The sequence below is a fragment of the Oncorhynchus gorbuscha genome, unplaced genomic scaffold, assembly GCF_021184085.1.
Source record: "Oncorhynchus gorbuscha isolate QuinsamMale2020 ecotype Even-year unplaced genomic scaffold, OgorEven_v1.0 Un_scaffold_768, whole genome shotgun sequence".
NCBI lineage: Eukaryota > Metazoa > Chordata > Actinopteri > Salmoniformes > Salmonidae > Oncorhynchus > Oncorhynchus gorbuscha.
In genome coordinates, this window is record NW_025745561.1 from 215,276 (window position 1) to 233,283 (window position 18,008).

The window sequence follows — 18,008 nt, forward strand, 5'->3', positions numbered from 1 at the left end:
AAAAGGGGTCTGACCCGGTACTAGATGGCCACTGAGTGTATATGAAATATCAGTCCTCTGGTGCTGTCCGCTCATCTTGATTCATAGCTTTTGCCACTACCTTATCCGTGTGTGTGTGTGTGTGTGTGTGTGTGTGTGTGTGTGTGTGTGTGTGTGTGTGTGTGTGTGTGTGTGTGTGTGTGTGTGTGTGTGTGTGTGTGTGTGTGTGTGTGTGTGTGTGTGTGTGTGTGTGTGTGTGTGTGTGTGTGTGTGCGTGCATATGTGCAGTGTTCCATGAGTATCAGCAGATGTGTGGCAGAGACCTAGAGAAGAGCATCGACAGAGAAATGTCTGGAGACCTGGAGAGTGGAATGGTGGCCGTGGGTAAGAGGACACCTTTTGGTTAACACACACCCATTCAGGTCACACCTACACGTCTCTACGCAAACACATACTAACACTCTATGTCACACCACTAACAACACACACACAGAGTGAAATACCCAGATGTATGTGTAGGGGATTACCAAAAAAAACCTCGAACAATGGTTCCATCCAATTCCTGTATGGGGTTTCACCGTTTGACGTAACAGTAGCTGGGAATTTCCTTTTAAGCTGAATGTGTTATGTTATGGGATTTATATGAATAATGACTAAATGATGTATACATTTAACGTAGAACTATAACTAAACAGTAGAATACTACCCTGTCACTGTATGAATGTATGAATCCTATTAGAATCAAAACACTGAATATAATGTGTGTAGTTTTAGTCAAGAATTAGAACGAGGACTTTCTGTTCCTTGTTAGAACGAATGGAGCTATCGCCAGACCGGCTGGAATACTGTGTTCCTTACAGGACATTCTGTCCCCACCCAGAAAGGGGAGAGACCTTGGGCTTGTAGTAGATTGTTTAACAGGTGACAGACAATGTGAAAAGGCTTGTCAACTATATTGCCATTATATCTGAGAGGAGGAGGGACATTTATGATGAAATGTGAGGTATATAAACCAATGTACATGGTATTATGAGCAGAGCTCTCGATAAGCACTATTGGCTAATTTGACTGATCTCTGTCCGTTTCATTTAAATAAGAGCCTTACATATTCTTAGAAACAGACAGAGTGTGTTAATTGCATTGGAAAATGAGCATGAGAACAACATTCTCTTGACAGTTAACACCCATAGCTTTCTCATTCTTACTTTGAAAAGATGTTATAGAAGATGCTATAACAATATGTTGTCACACTGTTGCTGTCTGAATGAGTAATTGTTGTTGTTATTTTCCTTCACTTGGCCAACGTTGCTCCGGTTAATGGTACAGTAACATGCTTTTAGATTATTTTGACTGGGTGACATCGTTGTTATTATCTGACTTTGTATCAAGAGATGCTCTCTCTCCATACACACTTCATAGTAATGATGTGTTGTTTGCTTGTTCCATTATGCATGATGTTTGTCCGTACAGAAGTCATGTTGATGTGATGTTTAAAAATGTATTTCACGCTTCTGACTGTGTTTATCAAACTACATTCATATATTTTAATATACACTGAGTATACAAAACATTATATATAATAATATATATGCCATTTAGCAGACGCTTTTATCCAAAGCGACTTACAGTCATGTGTGCATACATTCTACGTATGGGTGGTCCCGGGGATCGAACCCACTACCCTGGCGTTACAAGCGCCATGCTCTACCAACTGAGCTACAGAAGGACCATTATGAACTCTTTGCATGACATAGACTGACCAGGTGAATCCAGGTGAAAGCTATGATCCCTTATTGATGTCACCTGTTAAATCCACTTCAAACAGTGTAGATGAAGGGGAGGAGATGGGTTAAATAAGGATTTTTAAGCGTTGAGACAATTGAGACATGGATTGTGTATGTGTGCCATTCAGAGGGTGAATGTCCAAGATAGAAAATGTAAGGGCTTTTGAAAGGGGTATGGTAGTCGGTGCCAGGCACATCAATTTGTGTCAAGAACTGCAACACTGCTGGGTTTTTCACGCTTAACAGTTTCTTGTGTGTATCAAGAATAGTCCACCACCCAAAGGCCATCTAACCAACTTGACACAACTGTTGGAAACATTTGTGTCAACATGGGCCAGCAGCCCTGTGGAACACTTTCGACACCTTGTAGAGTCCATGCCCTGACGAATTGAGACTGTTCTGCGGGCAATATTTGTTATGTTTTGTACACTCAGGGTATTTTCAAGTTCTGGTTTCAGATATGACTTGACAATCTTTTCAGTTTTATCCTTTCATATCATTTTTAACTGTTAGTTTTGTTTGTTTCTGAGAGTTTCCTTCAACACACAGTATCAGTCACCTTGTCTCAAGTCTGTTTGTGCTCTTGCAAACTCAATAGCTTTCATTTTCAAGCTAAACATTTGGCATGACAATGACTGACTAGGAGTTGGCATTGTAGCACAAACAGACTGGGCCATGTTATCAGTCCTTCCCTCCGAAGACTAGCGCCCGCCTACTAAGGTTAATTCTAACCCTCTGCTCTCTCTGTGTTCCAGTCAAGTGTATTAAGAACACACCCGCCTACTTTGCTGAGAGACTTTACAAGGCCATGAAGGTAAGACACGCCCCGTTTCTGTCTGTATGTCTGTCTGTCTGGACTGATTACAACATACTGTACATACAGCACAGAACAACAAAACTGTCCACGACTGATAAGTGAACACTGACTCCCTAAATTTTATCAGCATATCGATTGCGCAACCAGGGGTGGTAAAACCTTGGATCATTGTTACTCTAACTTCCGGAACGCATATAAGGCCCTGCCCCACCCCCTTTCGGGAAAGCTGACCACGACTCCATTTTGCTGATCCCTGCCTACAGGCAGAAACTAAAACAAGAAGCTCCCACGCTGAGGTCTGTCCAACGCTGGTCAGACCAAGCTGACTCTACACTCCAAGACTGCTTCCATCACGTGGACTGGGACATGTTTCGTATTCGTATTGCGTCAGATGGAAATATTGACGAATACGCTGATTCGGTGTGCGAGTTCATTAGAACGTGCGTCGAAGATGTCGTTCCCATAGCAACGATAAAAACATTCCCAAACCAGAAACCGTGGATTGATGGCAGCATTTGCGTGAAACTGAAAGCGCGAACCACTGCTTTTAATCAGGGCAAGGTGTCTGGTAACATGTCCGAATATAAACAATGCAGCTATTCCCTCCACAAGGCTATTAAACAAGCTAAGCGTCAGTACAGAGACAAAGTGGAATCTCAATTCAATGGCTCAGACACAAGAGGCATGTGGCAGGGTCTACAGTCAATCACGGACAACAAGAAGAAACCCAGCCCAGTCACGGACCAGGATGTCTTGCTCCCAGGCAGACTAAATAACTTTTTTGCCCGCTTTGAGGACAATACAGTGCCACTGACACGGCCTGCAACGAAAACATGCGGTCTCTCCTTCACTGCAGCCGAGGTGAGTAAGACATTTAAACGTGTTAACCCTCGCAAGGCTGCAGGCCCAGACGGCATCCCCAGCCGCGCCCTCAGAGCATGCGCAGACCAGCTGGCCGGTGTGTTTACGGACATATTCAATCAATCCCTATACCAGTCTGCTGTTCCCACATGCTTCAAGAGGGCCACCATTGTTCCTGTTCCCAAGAAAGCTAAGGTAACTGAGCTAAACGACTACCGCCCCGTAGCACTCACTTCCGTCATCATGAAGTGCTTTGAGAGACTAGTCAAGGACCATATAACCTCCACCCTACCTGACACCCTAGACCCACTCCAATTTGCTCACCGCCCAAATGGGTCCACAGACGATGCAATCTCAACCACACTGCACACTGCCCTAACCCACCTGGACAAGAGGAATACCTATGTGAGAATGCTGTTCATCGACTACAGCTCGGCAATCAACACCATAGTACCCTCCAAGCTCGTCATCAAGCTCGAGACCCTGGGTCTCGACCCCGCCCTGTGCAACTGGGTACTGGACTTCCTGACGGGCCGCCCCCAGGTGGTGAGGGTAGGCAACAACATCTCCTCCCCGCTGATCCTCAACACGGGGGCCCCACAAGGGTGCGTTCTGAGCCCTCTCCTGTACTCCCTGTTCACCCACGACTGCGTGGCCACGCACGCCTCCAACTCAATCATCAAGTTTGCGGACGACACAACAGTGGTAGGCTTGATTACCAACAACAACAAGACGGCCTACAGGGAGGAGGTGAGGGCCCTCGGAGTGTGGTGTCAGGAAAATAACCTCACACTCAACATCAACAAAACTAAGGAGATGATTGTGGACTTCAGGAAACAGCAGAGGGAACACCCGCCTATCCACATCGATGGAACAGTAGTGAAGAGAGTAGCTAGTTTTAAGTTCCTCGGCATACACATCACAGACAAACTGAATTGGTCCACTCGCACTGACAGCGTCGTGAAGAAGGCGCAGCGCCTCTTCAACCTCAGGAGGCTGAAGAAATTTGGCTTGTCACCAAAAGCACTCACAAACTTCTACAGATGCACAATCGAGAGCATCCTGGCAGGCTGTATCACCGCCTGGTACGGCAACTGCTCCGCCCTCAACCGTAAGGCTCTCCAGAGGGTAGTGAGGACTGCACAACGCAACTACCTGCCCTCCAGGACACCTACACCACCCGATGTTACAGGAAGGCCATAAAGATCATCAAGGACATCAACCACCCGAACCACTGCCTGTTCACCCCGCTATCATCCAGAAGGCGAGGTCAGTACAGGTGCATCAAAGCTGGGACCGAGAGACTGAAAAACAGCTTCTATCTCAAGGCCATCAGACTGTTAAATAGCCACCACTAACATTGAGTGGCTGCTGCCAACACACTGTCATTGACACTGACCCAACTCCAGCCATTTTAATAATGGGAATTGATGGGAAATGATGTAAATGTATCACTAGCCACTTTAAACAATGCTACCTTATATAATGTTACTTACCCTACATTATTCATCTCATATGCATATGTATATACTGTACTCTACATCATCGACTGCATCCTTATGTAATACATGTATCACTAGCCACTTTAACTATGCCACTTTGTTTACTTTGTCTACACACTCATCTCATATGTATATACTGTACTCGATACCATCTACTGTATGCTGCTCTGTACCATCACTCATTCATATATCCTTATGTACATATTCCTTATCCCCCTACACTGTGTATAAGACAGTAGTTTTGGAATTGTTAGTTAGATTACTTGTTGGTTATCACTGCATTGTCGGAACTAGAAGCACAAGCATTTCGCTACACTCGCATTAACATCTGCTAACCATGTGTATGTGACAAATAAAATTTGATTTGATTTGACTCGCTACATTTTCACTTTACCAGACCCAATGATATTGCATTGTTATTACAGTAATTGCTTCTGATAACTGTACTCTTTAAATACGTGTGTGTGTGTGTGTGTGTGTGTGTGTGTGTGTGTGTGTGTGTGTGTGTGTGTGTGTGTGTGTGTGTGTGTGTGTGTGTGTGTGTGTGTGTGTGTGTGTGTGTGTGCGCGCGTGTGTGCGTGTGTGCGTGTGTGCGTGTTTTCTCAGGGGGCCGGGACCAAGGACAAAACCCTGATTCGGATAATGGTTACCCGTTCTGAGGTGGACATGTTGGATATCCGTCAGGAATACGTCAAGACATATGGCAAGTCACTCTACACAGACATCTCTGTAAGTATCTCTCCTCATCACTACACAAATTCCAACACACATACACACACCAGTACCTTCAATAATGCTACTGCTATAGAGCAAGTTAGGCATTCTAGTATGATGTTCTGGACTAGTTTGTTGATGTGTTTGTTGTTGTCTATGACAGGGAGACACTTCAGGGGACTATAAGAAACTGCTGTTAAAGCTGTGTGGAGGGAGCGACTAGAGGAACCATGTCAGCTTTCTTTACAGGATGTCCCCCACACTATATCTCCAATGTTTACATATATAGCCATTTACTGACTAGCCTATAATAGTATATATATATATATATATTCCTATCTATCTATCCATGCACCACAGTCAGCAATACTGCATGCCATGCCATCCATTTTCTTCATTGCAACTTTTAGCACATGTTATGATATGAGAATCTCCAATCATAAAAGCTGTTCCTTTTCTATATTTTGTATGAGCAAGAAAGTATATGTTTTTCCATAAGTGTAATATCAGTGCTGGATATTATAACTTAGTCAGGGTAAAAATGCCCTAAAGGTGCAACGTGCAACTTTGATTAGAATTGGAATTTAAATCAATATATATTTTATTTTTTCAAGCCTGTGCCAATATTATGCATATCTAATTGTAAATGTTAACTAAGTAGTAATTGGTTTAGTTAAAATGTTAAGAATACTTAGCAGCTAAAGTACCAAAGCAGCTAAAGTACCAAAGTGTTCTTCTAACTAAAATCTCATTGCATCACATTTCAGTAACAGTGCTCTGATTTTAATATTACATCTGAAAATAAATGTTGAGAAACACCGCTGTTCTTTCCCCTACTGATGATTTCATCCATGCTAATGCTGTTGTTGCATTATACTGTGTTTTAGTCTTGAGGCAAGGAAGAGCACTAATTCCTCTTTCTGACCCCAGGTCCCTGACACTTTCAACAAATGGCTGATGTTCTTGGCCTGTTATTTGTGGAGTCAGTGAGCAAAGGAGAAAACCGCGCCAGTTGCAATGACCTTTATTTGAAAGCAGTCACAGCAATATGATTTTGTAGACAAGTAATTTTTATTTTTTTATTTCACCTTTATTTAGCCAGGTAGGCAAGTTGAAACAAGTTCTCATTTACAACTGCGACCTGGTCAAGAATAAAGCATACATACAACAACACAGAGTTACACATGGAATAAACAAAACATACAGTCAATAATACAGTTGTAGAAAACCTATATACAGTGTGTGCAAATTAGGTAAGAAAATGAAGGTAAGGCAATAAATAGGCCGCGGTGGTGAAGTAATTACAATATACCAATTAGACACTAGAGTGATTGATGTGCAGAATATTAATTTGCAAGTAGAGATACTGGGGTACAAAGGAGAATGATAAATAAATAAATACAGTATGGGGATGAGGTAGTTGGATGGGCTATTTTCAGATGGGCTATGTACAGGTGCAGTGCTCTGTGAGCTGCTCTGACAGCTGGTGCTTAAAGCTAGTGAGGGAGATTTGAGTCTCCAGCTTCAGTGATTTTTGCAATTCATTCCAGTCATTGGCAGCAGAGAACTGGAAGGAAAAGCGGCCAAAGGAGGAATTGGCTTTGGGGGTGACTAGAGAGCTATACCTGCTGGAGCGCGTGCTACGGGTGGGTGCTGCTATGGTGACCAGTGAGCTGAGATGAGGTAAGGCTTTACCTAGCAGAGACTTGTAGATGACCTGGAGCCAGTGAATTTGGCAATGAGTATGAAGCGAGGGCCAGCCAACGAGAGCGTACAGGTCGCAGTGGTGGGTAGTATATGGGGCTTTGGTGACAAAACGGATGGCACTGTAATAGACTACATCCAATTTTCTGAGTAGAGTGTTGGAGGCTATTTTGTAAATTACATTGCCGAAGTCGAGGATCGGAAGGATAGTCAGTTTCACGAGGGTATATTTGGCAGCATGAGTGAAGGATGCTTTGTTTCGAAATAGGAAGCCGATTCTAGATTTAACTTTGGATTAGAGATGTTTGATGTGAGTCTGAAAGGAGAGTTTACAGTCTAACCAGACACCTAGGTATTTGTAGTTGTCCACATATTCTAAGTCCGAACCTTCCAGAGTAGTGATGCTGGCCGGCGGGGAGGTGTGGGCAGCGATTGGTGGAAGAGCATGCATTTAGTTTTATTTGCATTTAAGATTAGTTGGAGGCTGCGGAAGGAGAGTTGTATGGCATTGAAGCTCGTCTGGAGGTTAGTTAACACAGTGTCCAAAGAATGGCCAGAAGTATACAGAATGGTATCGTTTGCGTAGAGGTGGATCAAAGAATCACCAGCAGCAAGAGCGACATCATTGATGTATACAGAGAAGAGAGTCTGCCTGAGGATTGAACCCTGTGGCACCCCCATAGAGACTGCCAGAGGTCCGGACAACAGGCCCTCCGATTTGACACAATGAACTCTGTCAGAGAAGTAGTTGGTGAATCAGGCGAGGCAGTCATTTGATAAAACAAGGCTGTTTAGTCTGCCGATAAGAATGTGGTGATTGACAGAGTCAAAAGCCTTGGCCAGGTCGATAAATACAGCTGCACAGGAATGTCTCTTATTGATGGCAGTTATGATATCGTTTAGGACATTGAGCGTGGCTGAGGTGCACCCATGACCAACTCTGAAACCATATTTCATAGTGGAGAAGGTACGGTGGGATTCGAAATGGTCGGTAATCTGCTTGTTAACTTGGCTTTTGAAGACCTTAGAAAGGCAGGGTATGATAGATATAGGTCTGTAGCAGTTTGGGTCTAGAGTGTCTCCCCCTTTGAAGAGGGGGATGACCGTGGCAGCTTTCCAATCTTTGGGACTCTCAGACGATACGAACGAGAGGTTGAACAGGCTAGTAAATTGGGGTTGCAACAATTTTGGCAGATAATTTTAGAAAGAGAGGGTCCAGATTGTCTAGCCCGGCTGATTTGTAGGGGTCCAGATTTTGCAGCTCTTCCAGAACATCAGCTATCTGGATTTAGTTGAAGAAGAAATGGTGGGGGATTAGGCGGGTTTCTGTGGAGGATGCTGGGCAGTTGACCGGGGTAGGGGTAGCCAGGTGGAAAGCATGGCCAGCCTTAGATAAATACTTATTGAAATTCTCAATTATAGTGGATTTATCGGTGGTGACAGTGTTTCCTAGCTTCAGTGCAGTGGGCAGCTGGGAGGAAGTGCTCTTATTTTCCATGGACTTTAGTGTCCCAGAATTTTTTTGTTTGTACTACAGGATGCAAATTTCTGTTTGAAAAAGCTAGCCTTAGATTTCCTAACTGCCTGTGTATATTGGTTCCTAACTTCCTTGAAAAGTTGCATAACACGGGGGCTATTCAATGCTAATGCAGAACGCCACACAATTTTTGTTGTGTTTGTCAAGGGCAGACCGGTCTGGAGTGAACCAAGGACTATATCTATTCCTAGTTCTACATTTTTTGAATGGAGCATGCTTATTTAAGATGGTGAGGAAACCACTTTTAAAGAATAACCCGGCATCTTCTACTGACGGGATGAGGTCAATGTCATTCCAGGATACCCCGGCCAGGTCAATTAGAAAGGCCTGTTCGCTAAAGTATTTTAGGGCGTGTTTGACAGTGATGAGGGGTGGTCGTTTGACCGCAGACCCATTACAGATGCAGGCAGTGATCGCGGAGATCTTGGTTGAAAACAGCAGAGGTGTATTTGAAGGGCGAATTGGTTAGGATGATATCTATGAGGGTGCTCGTGTTTACAGATTTGGGGTTGATCATTTGTGTGAGGTTGAGAGCATCAAGCTTAGATTGTAGGATGGCAGGGGTATTAAGCATGTCCCAGTTTAGGTCACCTAACAGCACGAGCTCAGAAGATTCACATATAGTGTCCAGGGCACAGCTGGGGCAGAGGGTGGTCTGAAGTAGATTGAAATACCGCCCCGTTTGGCAGCTCTATCTTGGCGGAAAACGTTATAGTGAGGGATGGAAATTTCAGGGGTTTTGGTGGTTTTCCTAAGCCAGGATTCAGACACGGCAAAAACTTCCGGGTTGGTAGAGTGTGCTAAAGCAGTGAATACAACAAACTTAGGGAGGAGGCTTCTAATGTTAACATGCATGAAACCAAGACTTTTATGGTTGCAGAAGTCAACAAATGAGAACACCTGGGGAGTAGGAGTGGAGCTAGGCACTGCAGGTCCTGGATTAACCTCTACATCGCCAGAGGAACAGAGGAGAAGTAGGATAAGGGTACGACTAAAGGCTAAAAGAACTGGTCATCTAGTATGTTCAGAACATAAAGTAAAGGGAGCAGGTTTCTGGGCATGATAGAATAGATTCAAGGCATAATGTACAGGCAAAGGTATGGTAGGAAGAGAGTACATTGGAGGTAAACCTAGGTATTGAGTAATGATGAGAGAGATATAGTCTCTAGAGACATTTAAACCAGGTGATGTCATCGCATATGTGGGAGGTGGAACAACATGGTTGGTTAAAGTATATTGAGCAGGGCTAGAGGCTCTACAGTGAAATAAGACTAATCACTAACCAGTAATGGACAAGGCATAGTGATATTAGGGAGAGGCATGCGTAGCCAAGTGATCGTATGGGTCCAGTGAGTGGTTGGGCTGGCTGGGGACACGGCGATTCAGACAGTTAGCAGACCGGGGCTAGCAAGCGAGCAGTTAGCAGACCGGGGCTAGCAAGCTAGCAGAAGGGCCTTAGAGGGACAGAGCGATGGAGGAAAGACTGTTTTTGCCTCCTCGTGTGCTGACGTCGATAGACCAGTCGTGGATTAGTATGGTTCCAAGTAGCAGAGGGGGGGTCACATAAGCCATCACATAATTCCTCCATAGGCCGTACCTGAGTATGTTTTTATTAATGAGGGTTCTATCCACTGGGCTAGGGTCTGGTCCTGCAGACGTTACCACTGACTATCTTCCACATGATAAATCATTCCCCTGTTCAGGGATGACTCACCCCACACATTTGAAGGGACATTACACGATTTTTCAAATTCATATTCATCATCTCCAGGAGCACCCCAACATCAATATATTTGAGAAAGGCATGATCCTCTCTTTTGTAGTCAAAAAGATCAATGAGGAGAAGTGTTTACGATGCCATCATCTGGTGTGCATCACGTGATTTTATTAATCAACTATGAGTAGACAAAAGTAGCCAAAGGTCATAGTTGATTAAAATCATATGATACACCGGATGTCTACGGAAACACTGGCCTTTTCACATGTGTTGAGGTGGTGCTTGATATGATAAATATGAATAACAAAATTGACATTTCTCTTGACCCTTTTCTTCACACTGGTCAATAAACTCTGCTCCAATACAGAAGACACTGGGACTGAAGTTAAGGCATAATCAAGAGGCCAATAGTTAATACATGTGATCAATGTTAATTTGGTGCATATATGACTAGAATTACGTTTATGAGATACAATATCTACCTGCCATACATGTTGTTTTCATTCTGGCCCCTAGATGGCCATAATGCCCTGTAGCTCAGTGCAGTTCACAGACCGTGCTTGCTGAGAGACCATGTTTGTATTAGTGGTTGATAAAAATCCATAATGTGTAACTACATTGTACGTACACTTTATCTTCCTATATACACTAACTACCATGTAAATACATAGGTATTAGGCACACAGCCGGTCACATGAGCATTATCCCTGTGAAGTTGATTGTTTTGGGGTGAATTTTAGTCCCTGTAGCTGGAAAAGAACATCAGCCATCTGTTCATAACTAATCCTGTCTATTTTTACAGACTGATATTTCTTCTGCAATCAGAATTTGTGTGTGAGTAGTGCAGCATTATTCCTAAAACCACTTACTGAGAAACAGATTTTCAGCATTTTTTTGAAACTTATACAGGGAAATCTGGTGATATACAGTGCCTTGCGAAAGTATTTGGCCCCCTTGAAGTTTTGCGACCTTTTGCCACATTTCAGGCTTCAAACATAAAGATATAAAACTGTATTTTTTTGTGAAGAATCAACAACAAGTGGGACACAATCATGAAGTGGAACGACATTTATTGGATATTTCAATCTTTTTTAACAAATCAAACCTGAAAAATTGGGCAAGCAAAATTATTCAGCCCCCTTAAGTTAATACTTTGTAGCGCCACCTTTTGCTGCGATTACAGCTGTAAGTCGCTTTGGGTATGTCTCTGTCAGTTTTGCACATCGAGAGACTGAAAATTTTTCCCATTCCTCCTTGCAAAACAGCTCGAGCTCAGTGAGGTTGGATGGAGAGCATTTGTGAACAGCAGTTTTCAGTTCTTTCCACAGATTCTCGATTGGATTCAGGTCTGGACTTTGACTTGGCCATTCTAACACCTGGATATGTTTATTTTTGAACCATTCCATTGTAGATTTTGCTTTATGTTTTGGATCATTGTCTTGTTGGAAGACAAATCTCCATCCCAGTCTCAGGTCTTTTGCAGACTCCATCAGGTTTTCTTCCAGAATGGTCCTGTATTTGGCTCCATCCATCTTCCCATCAATTTGAACCATCTTCCCTGTCCCTGCTGAAGAAAAGCAGGCCCAAACCATGATGCTGCCACCACCATGTTTGACAGTGGGGATGGTGTGTTCAGGGTGATGAGCTGTGTTGCTTTTACATAACGTTTTGCATTGTGGCCAAAAAGTTCAATTTTGGGTTTCATCTGACCAGAGCACCTTCTTCCACATATTTGGTTTGTCTCCCAGGTGGCTTGTGGCAAACTTTAAACAACACTTTTTATGGATATCTTTAAGAAATGGCTTTCTTCTTGCCACTCTTCCATAAAGGCCAGATTTGTGCAATATACGACTGATTGTTGTCCTATGGACAGAGTCTCCCACCTCAGCTGTAGATCTCTGCAGTTCATCCAGAGTGATCATGGGTCTCTTGGCTGCATCTCTGATCAGTCTTCTCCTTGTATGAGCTGAAAGTTTAGAGGGACGGCCAGGTCTTGGTAGATTTGCAGTGGTCTGATACTCCTTACATTTCAATATTATCGCTTGCACAGTGCTCCTTGGGATGTTTAAATCTTGGGAAATCATTTTGTATCCAAATCCGGCTTTAAACTTCTTCACAACAGTATCTCGGACCTGCCTGGTGTGTTCCTTGTTCTTCATGATGCTCTCTGCGCTTTTAACGGACCTCTGAGACTATCACAGTGCAGGTGCATTTATACTGAGACTTGATTACACACAGGTGGATTGTATTTATCATCATTAGTCATTTAGGTCAACATTGGATCATTCAGAGATCCTCACTGAACTCTGGAGAGAGTTTGCTGCACTGAAAGTAAAGGGGCTGAATAATTTTGCATGCCCAATTTTTCAGTTTTTGATTTGTTAAAAAAAGTTTTAAATATCCAATAAATGTTGTTCCACTTCATGAGTTTGTCCCACTTGTTGTTGATTCTTCACAAAAAAAATACAGTTTTATATCTTTATGTTTGAAGCCTGAAATGTGGCAAAAGGTCGCAAAGTTCAAGGGGGCCGAATACTTTCGCAAGGCACTGTATTTAGATTGAGTAGCCAGGGTCTTAGCTGAATATTTTCAGCCCTGCGGAATATCTGTAAAAGTGATGCCGTCAATGAATGCTAACATGACCTTCCATACACAGACACCATCAGCCCAGCAACAATCCATACATGGCCAGGGCATCCATTCTAGAATTTCTTACAAATCCACATAGTTATCAGAATCTTCTATTTATTTGACTTCCAGGGCATTCTAGGGATTCTCTGAATTCTTAAAACCTAAGATGTATCTGATGGCCATGATACACAAGTTATTCATAGCATTAGGGAATGGAAGACACTCATATGCTTCTCCGTTGGAGTGCCTCAGAAGTAGAGGATGTGTTGTGAAGTGAATAGAAGAAGTAGCCAACCTTTCAACTCTTATTGTAGTGTTGCAAGTAATATGGTCAGAAAATAAAGGGATAAGCTGTGTTGGAAGTGCAAGGAAAGACATATTGCTGAGCAAAAATGTATTTTAGACCACTTTTGAAGACTTTAGGCAGAATACAAAGCAATAAGACAAGGGTTGGTGTAACATCAGGAATTGAGAAAATATAAACTCAGCATAAAAATAAATGTATCTTTTTCAGGACCCTGTCTTTCAAAGATAATTCATAAAAATCAAAATAACTTCACAGATCTTCATTGTAAAGCGTTTAAACAGTGTTTCCCATGCTACAATTAATGAACATGCACCTGTGGAACAATAAAGGTCACATTTATGAAAACTTAGGACACAAAAGAGGCCTTTCTACCTACTCTGAAAAACACCAAAAGAAATATGCCCAGGGTCCCTGCTCATCTGTGTGAACGTACCATAGGCATGCTGGAATTAGGCATGAGGACTGCAGATCTGGCCAGGGTAATAAATTGCAATGTCAGTACTGTGAGACACCTAAGACAGCACTACAGGGAGGCAGGACAGACAGCTGATCATCCTCGCAGTGGCAGACCACGTGTAACAACACCTGCACAGGATCGGTGCATCCTAACATCACACCTGCGGGACAGGTACAGGATGGCATCAACAACTGCCTGAGTTACACCAGGAACACACAATCCCTCAATCAGTGCTCAGACTGTCCGCAATAGGCTGAGAGATGCTGGATTGAGGGCTTGTAGACATGTTGTACAGCAGGTCCTCACCAGACATCACCGGCAACAACATCGCCTATGGGCACAAACCCACCGTCGCTAGACCAGACAGGACTGGCAAAAAGTGCTCTGACAAGCCGCAACTTTGTCTCACCAGGGGTGATGGTCGGATTCGCATTTATTGTCGAAGGAATGAGTGCTACACCGAGGCCAGTACTCTGGAGCGGGATAGATTTGGAGATGGAGGGTCTGTCATGGTCTGGGACGGTGTGTCACAGCATCATAGGTCTGAGCTTCTCATTGCAGGCAATCTCAACACTGCATGACAGGGAAGACATCCTCCTCCCTCATGTGGTACCCTTCCTGTAGTCTCATCCTGACATGACCCTCCAGCATGACAATGCCATCATCCATACTGCTCGATCTGTGTGTGATTTCCTGCAAGAAATGAATATCAGTGTTCTGCCATGGCCAGCGAATAGCCCGGATCTAAATCCCATTGAGAATGTCTGTTGGATGTCTGTTGGATTGGAGGGTGAGGGCTAGGGCCATTCCCCCCAGAAATATCCGGGAACTTGCAGGTGCTTTGGTGGAAGAGTGGGGTAGCATCTCAATTCCTTGTCTTAGGTCAGTTAGGATCACCACTTTATTTTAAGAATGTGAAATATCAGAATAATAGTAGAGATAATTATTTATTTGAGCTTTTATTTCTTTCATCACATTCCCAGTGGGTCAGAGGTTTACATACACTAAATTAGTATTTGGTAGCATTTCTTTTAAAATGTTTTACTTGGGTCAAACATTACAGGTAGCCTTCCACAAGATTCCTGCAATACGTTGGGTGAATTTTGGCACATTCCTCCTGACAGAGCTGTTGTTTCTGTCAGGTTTGTAGGCCTCCTCACTCACACAAGCTTTTCAGTTCTGCCCACAAATTTTCTATAGGATTGAGGTCAGGGCTTTGTGATGGCCACTCCAATAACTTGAGATGGTGTTCTTCAGCTTGCAAGCTAGCCCCTTTTTCCTCCAAACATAACCATGGTCATTATGGCCAAACAGTTCTATTTTTGTTTCATCAGACCAGAGAACATTTCTCCAAAAAGTACGATCTTTGTCCCCATGTGCAGTTGCAAGCCGTAGTCTGGCTTTTTATGGCGGTTTTTGAGCAGTGGCTTCTTCCTTGCTGAGCGGCCTTTCTGGTTATGTCGATATAGGACTCGTTTTACTGTGGATATAGATATTTTTGTACCTGTTTCCTCCAGCATCTTCACAAGGTCCTTTGCTATTGTTCTGGGATTGATTTGCACTTTTTGCACCAAGGTAGGTTCACCTCTAGGAGACAGAACGTGTCTCCTTTCTGAGTGGTATGACGGCTCCGTGGTCCCATGGTGTTGATACTTGCATACTATTGTTTGTACAGGTGAACGTGGCACCTTCAGGCATTTGGAAATTGCTCCCGAGGATGAACCAGACTTGTGGAGGTCTACAATTATTTTTCTGAGCTCTTGGCTGTTTTCTTTCCTGAGGACGGCTCACCTCTCACAGTTCTGGGCGACTTTAACCTCCCCACGTCTACCTTTGACTCATTCCTCTCTGCCTCCTTCTTTCCACTCCTCTCCTCTTTTGACCTCACCCTCTCACCTTCCCCCCCCTACTCACAAGGCAGGCAATACGCTCGACCTCATCTTTACTAGATGCTGTTCTTCCACTAACCTCATTGCAACTCCCCTCCAAGTCTCCGACCACTACCTTGTATCCTTTTCCCTCTCGCTCTCATCCAACACTTCCCACACTGCCCCTACTCGGATGGTATCGCACCGTCCCAACCTTCGCTCTCTCTCCCCCGCTACTCTCTCCTCTTCCATCCTATCATCTCTTCCCTCTGCTCAAACCTTCTCCAACCTATCTCCTGATTCTGCCTCCTCAACCCTCCTCTCCTCCCTTTCTGCATCCTTTGACTCTCTATGCCCCCTATCCTCCAGGCCGGCTCGGTCCTCCCCTCCCGCTCCGTGGCTCGACGACTCATTGCGAGCTCACAGAACAGGGCTCCGGGCAGCCGAGCGGAAATGGAGGAAAACTCGCCTCCCTGCGGACCTGGCATCCTTTCGCTCCCTCCTCTCTACATTTTCCTCTTCTGTCTCTGCTGCTAAAGCCACTTTCTACCACTCTAAATTCCAAGCTTCTGCCTCTAACCCTAGGAAGCTCTTTGCCACCTTCTCCTCCCTCCTGAATCCTCCCCCCTCCTCCCTCTCTGCAGATGACTTCGTCAACCATTTTGAAAAAAGGTCGACGACATCCGATCCTCGTTTGCTAAGTCAAACGACACCGCTGGTTCTGCTCACACTGCCCTACCCTGTGCTCTGACCTCTTTCTCCCTCTCTCTCCAGATGAAATCTCGCGTCTTGTGACGGCCGGCCGCCCAACAACCTGCCCGCTTGACCCTATCCCCTCCTCTCTTCTCCAGACCATTTCCGGAGACCTTCTCCCTTACCTCACCTCGCTCATCAACTCATCCCTGACCGCTGGCTACGTCCCTTCCGTCTTCAAGAGAGCGAGAGTTGCACCCCTTCTGAAAAAACCTACACTCGATCCCTCCGATGTCAACAACTACAGACCAGTATCCCTTCTTTCTTTTCTCTCCAAAACTCTTGAACGTGCCGTCCTTGGCCAGCTCTCCCGCTATCTCTCTCAGAATGACCTTCTTGATCCAAATCAGTCAGGTTTCAAGACTAGTCATTCAACTGAGACTGCTCTTCTCTGTATCACGGAGGCGCTCCGCACCGCTAAAGCTAACTCTCTCTCCTCTGCTCTCATCCTTCTAGACCTATCGGCTGCCTTCGATACTGTGAACCATCAGATCCTCCTCTCCACCCTCTCCGAGTTGGGCATCTCCGGCGCGGCCCACGCTTGGATTGCGTCCTACCTGACAGGTCGCTCCTACCAGGTGGCGTGGCGAGAATCTGTCTCCTCACCACGCGCTCTCACCACTGGTGTCCCCCAGGGCTCTGTTCTAGGCCCTCTCCTATTCTCGCTATACACCAAGTCACTTGGCTCTGTCATAACCTCACATGGTCTCTCCTATCATTGCTATGCAGACGACACACAATTAATCTTCTCCTTTCCCCCTTCTGATGACCAGGTGGCGAATCGCATCTCTGCATGTCTGGCAGACATATCAGTGTGGATGACGGATCACCACCTCAAGCTGAACCTCGGCAAGACGGAGCTGCTCTTCCTCCCGGGGAAGGACTGCCCGTTCCATGATCTCGCCATCACGGTTGACAACTCCATTGTGTCCTCCTCTCAGAGCGCTAAGAACCTTGGCGTGATCCTGGACAACACCCTGTCGTTCTCAACTAACATCAAGGCGGTGGCCCGTTCCTGTAGGTTCATGCTCTACAACATCCGCAGAGTACGACCCTGCCTCACACAGGAAGCGGCGCAGGTCCTAATCCAGGGACTTGTCATCTCCCGTCTGGATTACTGCAACTCGCTGTTGGCTGGGCTCCCTGCCTGTGCCATTAAACCCCTACAACTCATCCAGAACGCTGCAGCCCGTCTGGTGTTCAACCTTCCCAAGTTCTCTCACGTCACCCCGCTCCTCCGCTCTCTCCACTGGCTTCCAGTTGAAGCTCGCATCCGCTACAAGACCATGGTGCTTGCCTACGGAGCTGTGAGGGGAACGGCACCTCAGTACCTCCAGGCTCTGATCAGGCCCTACACCCAAAAAAGGGCACTGCGTT

At 44.8% G+C, this 18,008-nt stretch overlaps 1 pseudogene; it reads left to right on the plus strand.

The window, feature by feature from the left end:
* Positions 1-6,376, plus strand: part of LOC124019207 — a 29,609-nt pseudogene extending 23,233 nt beyond the window's left edge.
* Positions 6,377-18,008: the final 11,632 nt, after the last annotated feature.